This window comes from Syngnathoides biaculeatus, chromosome 7 (genome assembly GCF_019802595.1).
Source record: "Syngnathoides biaculeatus isolate LvHL_M chromosome 7, ASM1980259v1, whole genome shotgun sequence".
Taxonomy (NCBI): domain Eukaryota; kingdom Metazoa; phylum Chordata; class Actinopteri; order Syngnathiformes; family Syngnathidae; genus Syngnathoides; species Syngnathoides biaculeatus.
The window spans coordinates 3790022-3803113 of NC_084646.1; the positions used below are offsets into that span (position 1 = coordinate 3790022).

General features: G+C 42.6%; 1 protein-coding gene and 1 long non-coding RNA gene across 4 annotated transcripts in view; one reads left to right on the top strand and one right to left on the bottom strand.

Annotated features, from left to right (window-relative positions):
• Nucleotides 1-13092, bottom strand: part of LOC133503111 (BEN domain-containing protein 5-like) — a 278787-nt gene that overhangs the window by 39233 nt on the left and 226462 nt on the right. The gene's annotated exons all lie outside the window — the stretch shown is intronic.
• On the top strand, nucleotides 3325-7144 carry LOC133503115 (uncharacterized). The gene is made up of 3 exons (XR_009795639.1): nucleotides 3325-3381; nucleotides 6804-6894; nucleotides 7040-7144. It is a non-coding gene; the product is annotated as an uncharacterized LOC133503115 (long non-coding RNA).

Genomic DNA, 13092 nt, shown 5'->3' on the forward strand with positions numbered 1-13092 from the left:
CTTGGGCCGGACCAAATCATGCGGCGGGCCAGAACTGGCCCCCGGGCCTTGAGTTTGACACCGGCACTGTCGACAGTAAAACTATTTATTTTCACTGTAAACCTGGATAATTTCATTTTATTAAAAATAAATAACTGAGGTAACATTTTTTTCTTTCAATTCATGAAATGAAGCGCAGAACATTTCATTTTAATGTAACAATCACCCTTTTATTTTATTTATTTATTATAACTCCACTTTTTTTTAAAGTATAGGCGGTGTATTATTTTGCAGCTCTTCTCATCTGGGTCAAGGGTGAGCTCGATTCGGGGTGGGGGGGGGGTGGGGGGGGGGGTGGGGGGGAGTCGTCAGCAAGTCACCAGGATCAACTGGCCTGAAATTCAAAACTCTAAGGGGGAGTTTTATAATCACTTTGGGTCTTTAGCATCCTCTGCTGGCTGCAATTAAAAATTGTGTCCGGGCTGAACCTGCACCCTGCAGACAATATTCCCCACAAGAGTAAAACCTAAGTAAATATGACATTCATACACATGTAAAGAGAATAACTATCCCTCTTCCTTATATACAGTAATTTTTTCTTAATGGATGAGGTCTATAAACAATAACACCGTGCGGGTCTGTGAAAAGATTTGTATGCAGGCAATTTAAGTGAATTAAGATTTATTGTACTAACAACAAAATTTGATCTGAAAGTATTTTTACAATCGCTGCTCGTTATCACAAATTTTGCCTTCACAGACAACCTCAGCGGATCTGAAACAAAGATATGATACACACATACACACACACACACACACACACACACACACACACACACACACACACACACACACACACACCACACACACACACACAAAAGCTAGAATTCGTAAAGGGTGAGTAACATAATTTTGCCAGAATCTCAATTCAATCCCATCTTGATTGTTTTATTTCAAATCCAATGCAGCGGTTTGTAAACACAACATCATGACATAACCGGGAAAACCTTTCCCCCGAGGTCCCAATCAATATATATTCATCACAATTAACTCACTTAAGCATTTGAAGGCTTCTTATGTTTTAAAAGTGTAATAAACGTGTGTTTGTTTTCCCCCAATCAAGCCCAGAGCACTGCCTCTCTTCTTGGAGGTTTATTAATGCGGCGCCCGATAAAGTTCGATCCGTGCATCCATAAGTGGAAAGATGCAATTTTGCAAGAGAGTTAAAACCGATGAAAATTGATATTCTGACGAAAAGACAAACTGCTTGGTTTCTGTATGAATGCTGTCATCGGATTCTCGATTTACTTGTAGCTATAATCACTGTTCCATATTAATTGGGATTTTGGGAGGCGAATGGGGGGGGGGGGCGCTAAAATAAATAGCCCTTTAATATGAGTCTGACAACCGACAAACCAAAGAGATTTCTAAATGTTTTAATCGTTACAAATGAGGTCATTAACGCAACCAATCAGAAGGCAAAAAAAGTGAAGTCATCTTAATTTGTCTTGGAAGCCTTTCAAATTGAGTGATGCCATCAGTTACAAAAATAAAAAAAAAAGCAGCATTTAATCCTCTTTAAATTTGTATTAAATCAAATATTCAAAGAAAATCTATCCAAAAAGCCAATTTACCAACTTTTCCTCCAAAAACAAATGTTCATACTTTCATACAGAGGAAAGAAAGTGAGAGGGAGGAGATGAGGGACATCATTTTGCAGCTCATTCCAAATTAATTTAAAGTCAATACGACCTAATTACGTACAGCCACAACCCGATGTCATGCACTGTTTAAACGGGGAAATTAGGAGGTGACCTTTATCCGCGCAGGGTATATTGCAGGGAGGTGTTATTATTGTTATTATCGTGATTGTTGTTATCATTTATTGCGAGCTGCACGAAAAGGTTTTGCAAGGCACGCACATGCGCAAACACACGTGAGCCGCAGCACTTTACAACTCCCATTTGGGCTTCTGTGTGTGTCTTAGTCATCCTCGCTTGGTATCAAAGGGGGCAACGAAGATGAGGTAAGGATGAGCTCATGGTCTCAATAAGCTCCGAAGGTTCGACTATCTGGCCCGCTAAAGTCATTTATGCGATGATGTCAGAGGCATGACAGCACACAGCAAAATTCAACAGCGGCCCTGCAGTCGGGTCCAGAAGTATTCGTGCTGTTTATCGCTGTAGTCTTGTCAAAACAAATCAAAATGTGCAGAATTAAATGGAAGATACTGCATAAAAATATGCCATTCACCGTCGAGGGCTAGAAACTATTTTATGCAGAGTGCCTCGATCTTTAGGCACGCAAAAGTGTGTGGACAAAGGCTGTTATCGGACTGAAAAATAGAAAGATAGCAAATCAAACGTTTGGTACGTTCTTTAGAAAGAAAGACATCAAAAGTCTTTAAAGACTGAAAAGAAAAGGGATGAAAAAAAAAACATTTGTAACACAGGCAGGTCAATAATACTTTGAAAAAAGGTTGATGTGACATTATCAAAATCTGCATCCAAGAAAGGCTGTGAGGAATCATGAAGGTAAATACAAAAGCTTTAATAAAGGGGACACAACAATGGGAACATTCAAGAATAGTCAAAGACAGATTACTAGCATAACCTCTGTTACCATGGGCTTCAGGAGCTTTGCTAAAATTATTCTGCAATATCTACCTTCACAGAAAAGAAACAAACATCCCATCCCTCCTTTGCAAGGAGCGGGATATAAAACGAGGTGCATTCACAAGCGACGTGGACTAAGCAACATTTCTGCTTGACAGGCAAGATTATCGCTTTTTTAAAAACGGATTTTACATTCAAACTTTAAAGCCCCACTGACATCCCTATGTACATTGTAAAATAGATATAACGTTATTCACTTCAATGTCTATACGAAAACACGTAGTGGCAACGTGCTATGGGACACGGAAGCTCTTTTCGAAGAAGAGAACATCTCACAATCGAGTGAAGTGACCGGGGCAATATTACCCTATCGTTTGGAGCCATATTTAGATGATATGCGGATCACTTCTAAGTAACAACACACTCCCCGGCCGAAGCCATCCGCAATTGAAGCTGACAACTTCACTTCCTGCTTCTTCTCCAAAACAAATCCCTGGAGAGGATTTTTATGGCGGGAGTTACAAAAAGCCATCTACGTCAAAATCAGGTTGTGTGGTGAAAAAATGGATGGGTCCATTCCGGCTGCCTTTTTTAAAAAAATTAAAAACATACTAAAAATCATGCTTTTCGTGTCAGCGGGGCTTTAAAGCAATAACCTTTAGGGTTCTATTGTCATAGACTAGGCAATGTGTGCCGCTGGCAAGTCTTGATTTTCAATTTCGTTTTGATTTAGTTTGGAGATTTGGCAGACTGGTGTGAGCCGAGATGAGGACACCGACACATTGAGGGTGTGTTCTTTGACAATTCGGCAACTGAAAGTCAGTCTCACCCTACACCTGCTTAGACCACATGTCGCATTTGGCGCAACGTAGACAAACCACTCGTCTAACACGAATTTAGTGAATTTGATCGAGGTGGAGGTGGACAGACACGGACCTGTGATGAATTAGACTGACGATATTTCATTTATACTGTACAATATGCCATTCTGGATTTGCACAACATGAAACTAGAGCCGTTAGTGTTGTAGTAGGCATAAAAAATAGGTCATGCTACCAATGTAACATTCATGGCTAACGTTGGCTTGTTTACAATTTTAATGCTAGAACATTGTTATTATCATTGCAATGTTAAAGTAGGTTGGAAGTGTGTGAATTTGAGAATCACGCATTAGTGAGAGGCGTGGCTTTCGTCGAAGACTCAACAGGTGAAAAGTGAAATTTGGCTTGATTAAAAATTTGCCTAGCGGTTTTCACAAACCTCCCTTTTAAGTATGCGGTTATTGTTTATCTTTCATTTATTTTGAGGGAAGAATTTATGTCACACAAAAGATTGGAGGACCTTTTTTCAATACAAAGCCTGGGAAAATTGTGCAACAATATTTCCCCTTAAAATATTGTTAAAGTGAAAGCCCACACTTGAGTCTTTTTTTTTTGCATTACATCACTGTCGTGATGTATTCCGTTTCAAACCATATTTTATGTCAAATACATCTATACAGTACACATGCCGTACGTCAATTCTGTGGACTGCTGGAAAATGTCACTTTGCGTTGGGGGAAAAAAAAAAAAAGGACTTTTTGGGCTCATTTGTGCAGGAAAATGGCAAGCGGCCAGCGGAAATGTTATCGTGTCTCCACTTGCACGTCAGTGCCAGCGAAAATCGGTGTCGATGCTGAGAGGAAAGAGTGGATGGCGGGAGAGGGCTCGGCGGAGGCTGGGCTCGCTGTTGCGTGACCAAGGAACCCTTGGTTAAAAATACAACAAACCAAATAAAAGATTTATTCCTTGCGAAAGCCGCGAGCCGACTCTTTTTGAGCGGAGGCAGAGGGTACCTGTGGCCACCTGCACGGGGCCCGCGGACCTTTCTGCAGCTCCCTTTAAAAGCGGGTCTCCATAGATAATATATGGCGCTTATGCTGGCGCACGAATATCGATGAAGGCGATATTCGTGTGCGAGCAGTGACTCACACTAAAGCGCGATTCATTTTAATCAGGGATTCATGACACATTTATGAAGACCAATTAGCAAACCAGGTGAGATGGCCGGCAGAAGCGCTTCCTCCACTATTCCGTCACCCCGTGGGTCGAGGCTGTACGACCGCATCACCCCACTTGTCTCCTTTTTAACACTCTGACTCCGAAGGCACTAACTGGTGCAGCTGGCTGATTACGGTCTACGGCGCAGCATTGTCAACCAGATTTTAACAAAATGTCCCGTAGGGATGGGCAGCCTTGCAGTTGACCTGAATAATACGAGACGCGTTATCAATATCCCTGTGACACTCTTGAGGTGGTTCAAACGTGACAACCGACTAGATAACATTACATTCTGGCCTTATTGTTTAAAGATGCTGGTAAATGTTCTGAAAACAAATACCGGAATTTCCGACCTATAAATGCGGTTTATGGGGTGATGCGGCTAATTTGTGCATTTTTTCTAACGACCACAAGGGGGCACTCGAGCGGAAAAGATAAAAGTGAGTGCCGAGGAAGTGACTTTTACCGGTCCTGCCCTGTTAGCGCTGTGCCAGTGTGTAACTGGCGTGTCTCAGTGATTTTTACCAGTATGTTTTTTTAATCGGCCTGATTAGCGCGGCGCTAACGTTAGCGTTAAACTCTCTGTGTACCGTCTATCTTTGTCACTATCTCGTGTTTCAATGTGGGCACTTGCGGCTTTTACACAGGGGGAGCTTATGTATGTACCAAATGGTATTTCCTTTCCAAATGTACTGGGTAAGGCTCATAACCAGGTGCGCTCTGTAGTTTGGGAATTATGGTACATGACGAAGAAGTTGGCCAACCCCTTTAGTTCAGAATTCTATCAAAATTTGACAATTATCCATTTACTATAAATGATGTATCTTTGCTCTATTTATGTAAGCAACTTATAGTGACAGGCAGAAAAGTTCAATGTTCTTTAATTACAAACACAAACTATTTTATTTTGATTACATTTTCATTTGGATGTGTCCTATGCATCCCCCCCATCCTCCTTAATATAACATATGTGTATAAACATTGCAAGACACTGTTCCACACAATATGCACGGGTCTTGAAAAAAAATCACTGCCCTGGACTTTTGGTCTTTAGTTGTCTTGGTTTTGATTCAACTATTTTCGCAGTTAGGTCTTCTTCTTCGTTTCCTTTCGGCTAGTCCCGTTCGGGTTCGCCACAGCGTGTCATCTCTTTCCATCTGAGCCCATCTCGTGCATCTTCCTCTCTAACAATTTGATGATTGAATGAATTTGAATAAATGAAATTATACAACCGACTACGAGCTAATGCTAGTGACGAGCTAACGCCAGCGAGGCCTAAATTGGACCACAAGTAGAAAGACTACACCGAGCACCGTGAGGACCTAGAGGACGCCGGGTAAGTGGACACAGCCCTCAACTTCGACTTTCTCCACTACTGCCATGTGAAACACTGCAGGGACATTGTGGTTTGAATCTCTTTTATCTCTCTTTTTCTTCTATCTTCATTTGTTTTCAGACCCTTACTTCAACTTAGCCTAGGGTGTGTGTGAATTGTGTACCTTGTGTGTTGACTGATTTTATTTGACTATCTGCAGCCCTATGGGTGGCACAAGCCAGTGCAATCTGTAGGCCGGTCCCAAGCCCGGATAAATGCTGTTGCGTCGGGAAGGGCAACCGGCATAAAACTGTGCCCAACACATCAGCGTTCATCAAAGTTGTCTTGGTTTTGAGGAATCATTTTTTGCAGTTAGGTCTGGATAGCTTATTTCATTTGCTTATACAGTATTACTAACTGGTTAGCACAGTTCTGTGGTTGTGGGTTCAAACTGACCTGGGTGTGATTTGCATGTTCTCTCCGTGGCTACATGAGTTTTCTCTCACCTTCCAAAAACAGGCGTGGCAGGTTAATTGAAGACTATAATTCTCCTCAGCTGCGAATGTGCCCTGCGACTGGCTGGCGACCAGTTCAGGGTGTACCCCGCTTCTTACCTAAAGTTAGCTGGGACAGTCACTGGCACAGCCGTGACCCCGATGAGGCTAAACACTATAGAAAATTGACGGATGTTTCTGAAGCAATGACAATCCATTTTCAATTATATCTTGCAGGAGACATTGTTGAAAAGAAAAGGATCAGCATCCATCCACTCTATGTTGACAAACTAGATGTTATCTCCTTTGGTAGTAGGTCTAGTGCTAATACGTGACTAAAGTGGAAGGTTTCTTGATATCAGGAGACAACGAGAGAAGGAGCTATGGTGAAAGATTGACTGGATAAAGGCTTAATGTTCGGACAGCGATGGCAACTACAGAAGGACAACTAAGGTCAGCCAGAAGAAAATAAGACAGTCTATGGTATCATAAAAGATTACCTTGATAATATCTAGGCAAAAAGCATACAATAAGCATACAATAAGAAGAGTGCCAAGGGGAACATAAATCGAGCTGTTGTGCTGGATTTGTTCCTTAGGACATGAAATGAGCTCGAGCAGCAACGTGCCCTGCTGTTCAACTTTCGGCTTCAAAACAGAACTCGGGAATTGGCGACCCAACAGCGTTATCGGCATTGTAAAAGGCAGTGAGGTTGGGGTCGGATGAGATCCCGAGACATGCGCCTAATCTGCTGTGTGATGTGATAAACTTCAAACAAACCAAAGAGGGGGATCCTGAGGTAAGACCGCCAACTACAGACGAAATGCGTCTACGAGGCTGCCACAGGGAACTAGCCTTTGCCCGGTTTCATTTTGTCAATCCATGTTTTATTACCATTTACCTTCCCCCTTTCCGAAGGTGTTCCAATATCAAGAACATTAAACAAATACCAAGTGTTCTGAATGGAGGTAAAAAACAAACAAACAAATCCCTCCCACCCCCAAAAAAACAAACAAAAAAAAAAAACCTCAGGAACTGCGATTAGGCTCGAGAGCCCAGTCGATGATATCAGGGATCTTCCTGTCTGTGTACTCAGTGAGCCGGTCAACATTGTAGGATGGTGTTAAGCCATGCGTAGCTTTAAAGACAAGCGGAAGCATTTTCACATCAATTCTTTTGCTTTACTGGGAGTTGGTGGGGGCGTTTACTGTAGGTTATAAGCAGCAGCCAAAATCCCCTCGATGGAGGCAAACATACGGAAGAACCTATAGGGATCGATGGAAAAAAGAAGTCCGGGGAAATCATGTAAAGAAACCAGAATGGTCACATTTAGGTTATGTTTGAGTGATGATCTAGTCAAAAGGGAGTCTTTTTTTTAAAATTATTATTATTGAAATACGTTGAGGTCCTGGGTTCGATTCCAGTCCCGCCTGTGTGGAGTTTGCCTGTTCTCCCCGAGCCTGCGTGGGTTTCCTCCAGGCACTCCGGTTTCCTCCCACGTCCCAAAAACATGCAACATTTATTGGACGCTCTAAACACTCTGGACACCCCAGGTGTGATTGTGAGTGCAGCTGTTTGTTTCAATGTGCCTTGCGATTGGCTGGCAACCAGTTCAGGGAGTAGCCTGCCTCGTGCCCGTTTACAGGTGGGATAGTCTCCAGCACTCCCGCGACCCTCATGAGGATAAGCGGCAAAGAAAATGGATGGTTGGAATTGTTGAAACATTTTACATATAACATTGTCGAAACAAAAACCACAAAAAGAACTTAAAGCTTTTAATATGAGTGTATGTTATAGTGAGGACCTCGTGATGATTATAGCATAATTGCTTAGCTCATTTTTAACATACTGTCACGACAAAAAATTAACAAATGTGTTAAAAGTTGTTTTTTTCTTGGTGTGGCTATCTCAGTCATTAAATGTGAAATGCTTGGCAGTTGAATTTGAATTTAAAATAAAACAAAATGTGTTCTTCCTGGGTAATGCAACATATCAGCACAACTCTGTCGTTTCTCATTTACTAAATAAAAGTAGGGCTGTGAATTTCAAAGTAAGTGCAAGTAAATAAAAATAATGTTGTCAAATAAAGTCCTTAACTTTAGAAGAATTATTTGAAAAAGCTAACTATAAATAAAAAAAATACTTCATGTTTTGATCATATGAGTAGAAGCAAAATCATGCATTGTAAACAAGCATTATACACAGGTGAAAGGGATTTCGGAACTTTTGAGGTCAATTTTGGTAGTGCGTATTATACAAGGGTGGGAATTATACACGAGAAATTATGGTAAACTAAAATGATTATGGTAATGTGGACGGAACCCAGTGTATCCATACAAAACCCAGGCTAACACCGGCCAGAACACGCACTTCAAGCCGGGATCCAATACTGAACATGAAAGGCCAAACAATACAGCTGACACACGATCCTGTAAGGTTTCTCTTTGACCTGGCAAACGATCAATGACGATGTATTGACACCAGGGGAGAAATTATCGACTTAAGGAAAAGGATACAGTATTCTTGAAGACTCAACGGCATTGCGCTCATACTCAGTGAGAGCAAGGACGGCTCTGTCCAATCATCATTTCCCCCAGTGGGTTACATTTGACCCCTGACTGGTGGAGTGAAGGTGTGTTGACCTGCTGCGTATCTGGGAATACTCAATCAATGATCTCTTAGTCATCGGAGCACAAGACTGCAACAGTGGAAAGATCAAGCCATTTTTAAGCATTACTGCATCACTTGGTTGATAAAATAAATGGTTTACGTCAACAGCACTGGATTTCGGAGGTTTTATATTTGTCCAAATGGTGTATGAAAATATTTTCCCCAAAATGGCAACAAGAACCTTGCGAGGAGAATTCTGGTGAAATGACGAACCATTATTAAATTCCACTTGCAATAAAAGCGTGAATGCACTACGTTTTGATTCAGTCCAAACTTAAATTAGTATAAAGAAGATTTTTTTTCCCATTACAATATATTATTTAACATTGTGCATTCTTTTTAAGTTTGAGTTAGAAATGTCTTAGTCAAAAGCAAGTAGTAAAATTTTAAAAAATAACCTTGGCTTTACGCTGCTATATTTTCATCATTTTGTATGATGGAGTCTTTAAAGGGCCACTGTCATGAAATGCAGGATTTTTAGTATGTTATTAATGAAAAAAAAAACGGCAGCCAACATGGACCCATGCAATTTTTTCCCACCACAAAACATGATTTTGATGCATACAGCTTTTTGTAACTCCCGCCATGAAAATCCTCTTGAGGGCTTTGTTTTTGGAAAGAAGCAGGAAGTGACGTACATGGCAGGACCGCCATCAAGTTGACTTGTTTGTTTCTATTAGTTTTACCTCCGGGAAGGTAGCTCGTTGTTCCTTCGTGTTAGCCAAAATGCCGGCTCATTGCATTGCTGGACATTGCTTGAACACTCAGGAGGATGGATTTACCCTTCACAAGTTTCCAAGAGACCTGGTTCGTCGTGAAAAATGGATTGCACGGGTGCAAAGGACGAGAGCTTCGTGGGTTCCAAATGACAGGTAGGTGTGTATACAGCAACTAAAAAAAAATAATAGTTTGGCTCGGACCACGTATTCCGTCTCTCATAATGTAACAAAAGATCCGCGTACGCATGATAGGGGTGCTAAATGTGTCGAAGTGCGCATCGGACGGCTTCTGCGTCGGGCTCGCCCGCAAAGGTTGCCGTGACGCCTCACCGGCGAAGGCTGGCGCGTGCTACGACAACGCCGCAAAGCGGGCCGGCTCGGCGCCGTGATAACCCACCTTGGCGGCGAAAATGAGCCACCCCGTCACGGCGCTGGGCTGCGATGGCTCCTCTCCGCCGCGGAAGTGGATCGGACAGGGAGGCGGTTTGGCCGTGATCGCATATCATCTGAATATGGCTCGAAACTGCCCCGGTAACTTCACTCGGTTGTGTGATGTTCTCTGTAAGTAATGTTATATGTATTTTTCATTTCACTACCTATTTGAGAATGTTTTTAGGGATGACACTTGACCTTTAATCATGTAGGAGAAATGGAAAATGAAAGTTGCATTATAAGAGACCTGAATCCGCTTTGAGAGGTATCACAAAAGTTTCCAAAACTTGTACCTATACACAACAGAGAAATGTATTGATCTTACTGTTATCCAGTCAACAACCATTGGACTATCAATACAACAAGACATAAGGTTGAAAAGTTCACCCATCTCTCCTCTGGACCTAATTAAAGCTGAAGGTCAAGAGACGCGTATGTTGCTATCGGTTTATTGCCTTTATGGATTAAAGTGTTGTGTGTACTTGCAAGCTGTGGACACAGTTTGCCTCTTACTGCCTCACCCGACTCCCCCCCTCACACCCCCAATCCCCCCTACTTCAAAATCTTTTATATTCATATTTACAATATACCCCCAAACAAATTCAAATGGCCGTTATCTTCAAGTAACCAGACAGGGAGAGACATTTTAGAAAAGAAATGAAACAAAATGTTGTGTGACTAAAGCATTTTCTTCGGCATAACTTTTCCATTTAACTGAGTTTAATCAGGTATCGAAATGGAGTGCTGAATGGTTCTTTAAAGCTGAAGCAGGCTGGACTGCTGCGCGGCTGGTAATTAAATGGAATAATAATTAGCTGCGTGCGGCGGAGAGAGAGCGAGGGCAATGAGTTTGAAGGAGCGGCGCAGAAACACAAACGCAAACAAAAGCGCCTCGTCGAAAATTAAACGGCGAGACGCGAGCCGGCGTTAAAACAAGCGACAACGCCCTCTCCAGATGTCGAAGCGGCGACCAGATGTCTGCTAACTTCTAATCACACGTATTAAAATTAGTGGGGGGGATCCAGGGGTCAGGATGCGGGGGAACAAAGTAGGGATGTGAAACTATATAATGACAGCGCCAAAGCTGGATGATGTTCAAAGTAGAGCGTGAGCAAAATTGTGCTTATAGGCGACGAAAAAACTAACGGCCTCGTACTCTTTTAACTTTGAAATGAGTCCGCCGGCGGCTGTTGCCGTGCAACTTAAAAGCCCCCCAAAAAATCTATTTAATGCCACGAGGCAAAACGACGCTGCGGTAGCCATTGCAGGGAGTTGGCCTCCTGCCAGTGTTCTTGCCGATGTGATTTTATATTTGTAACTGGTCAAGAGCTTCAGTAACAGTACGAGAAAGTACGTTCAATTGCATAATAAAACCCCAGAACGTCAGTCATGAAAGAACATGTGTTCTGTTGATTGATGAGAATATAGAGTATTTTCACGGCGCCATATTGCTGGTCAAAAAGAGCTGCTCGACGGTGTGGGGCACATTGAACCGGAGCAGAATATAGACAATGCCGGAGACTTGTTGTGCTGTTGGTTGATACAACAGACGAGAAAGATATTCAAAGAGGACATTCTATGGAATACCAGCTGAAAATATCGATGGATTTCGGTAATCAAACATGACGTTTGGATGGTGCCCAGCCAAAATACACACACGCCTGTGTCGCGATTGCTTCATTTCAAGTAGGAATTATTCTTCTCAATCTCAAATTCCCAAGAAGTATTTATAATTTGAGAACAATGCATTTAAAAAAAAAAAAAACCACAGGGAGTTGTCTCCAACATACACAAAGCGTTTTGTGGCCACACGTTAAACTTCGGTAAACCTCTCCAACAGATTTTTTTGGTCATTTATTTAATTCTTGATTGAGAACGGATCCGGCAACGAAGTATTTGCATGCGTCCAGAATTTTAAAACCTTTCAAACTCTTCTGTGTAAATCTCGACGACTTACTCACCAGATCCACGTGTAGCTCCAGTTGTCCAAGACAAGCGGAAGCGGGTTAACAGTCCAATTTCTTATCGGTGAAAACATCGACTTCAGCATTAACTATGAGTCCTCTTTGCCAAGTGTCTCTCATTTTTTCACATAACTTCGTTTATTATCACATTCCAAATGTTTAGCGGTATGGGACAAAACTCTGGGCGCCGTGCTATAAGACACATTTTCGTGCCGTCTCCAACCGACTTAGCATTGAAGAATGCTTTGCTAGACCGGCAGTATGGCCAGTCACGTGATTTCGTTGACGTAGGTGTCATGTTCCTGCCGGTCCAGCCCTAGCTGGGCGGGTCCCAGCGCAGCGGCGCTGATTAGGAGGTGTACACCTGCGCCTCATCCTCGTTGAGTAACCCCTGAATTTATAGGACCCAGGGGACGACTGGTCTTTGCCAGATCATCGCAACTCACGTCCCGTTCCTGCACTCCCGTATCTCTGATCGTAAACCCTTGTGTACCGACCTCCGCCTGTTCTCCGACCGACCCCGTAAGCCTGACGCCTTTGACACACCTGCTATCTCTGATCGAACTCCCGCGGACCGGCACTCCACATCCGACGTCCTGATTACCGATGCCCCACTTGACTGTCTGCCTGATCCCCGACTTTGGACCGAATAAACACTTTTCCCGAACTACCTTTGCGTCTCCGGAGTCCTGCAATTGGGTCCTCCCTCCGTACCGATGGGTCGTGACAGAAGGTGCACTAGCTCTATTGAGCTAAATTAATTACAAATGACTGCAAGAAGGTCAAACAGCCAAACAGTTTACTGTTCCTTCCACTAAGACAACAAAACCTTTGAGAAAAATAATTTTCATTTTGTGGTTGCATTG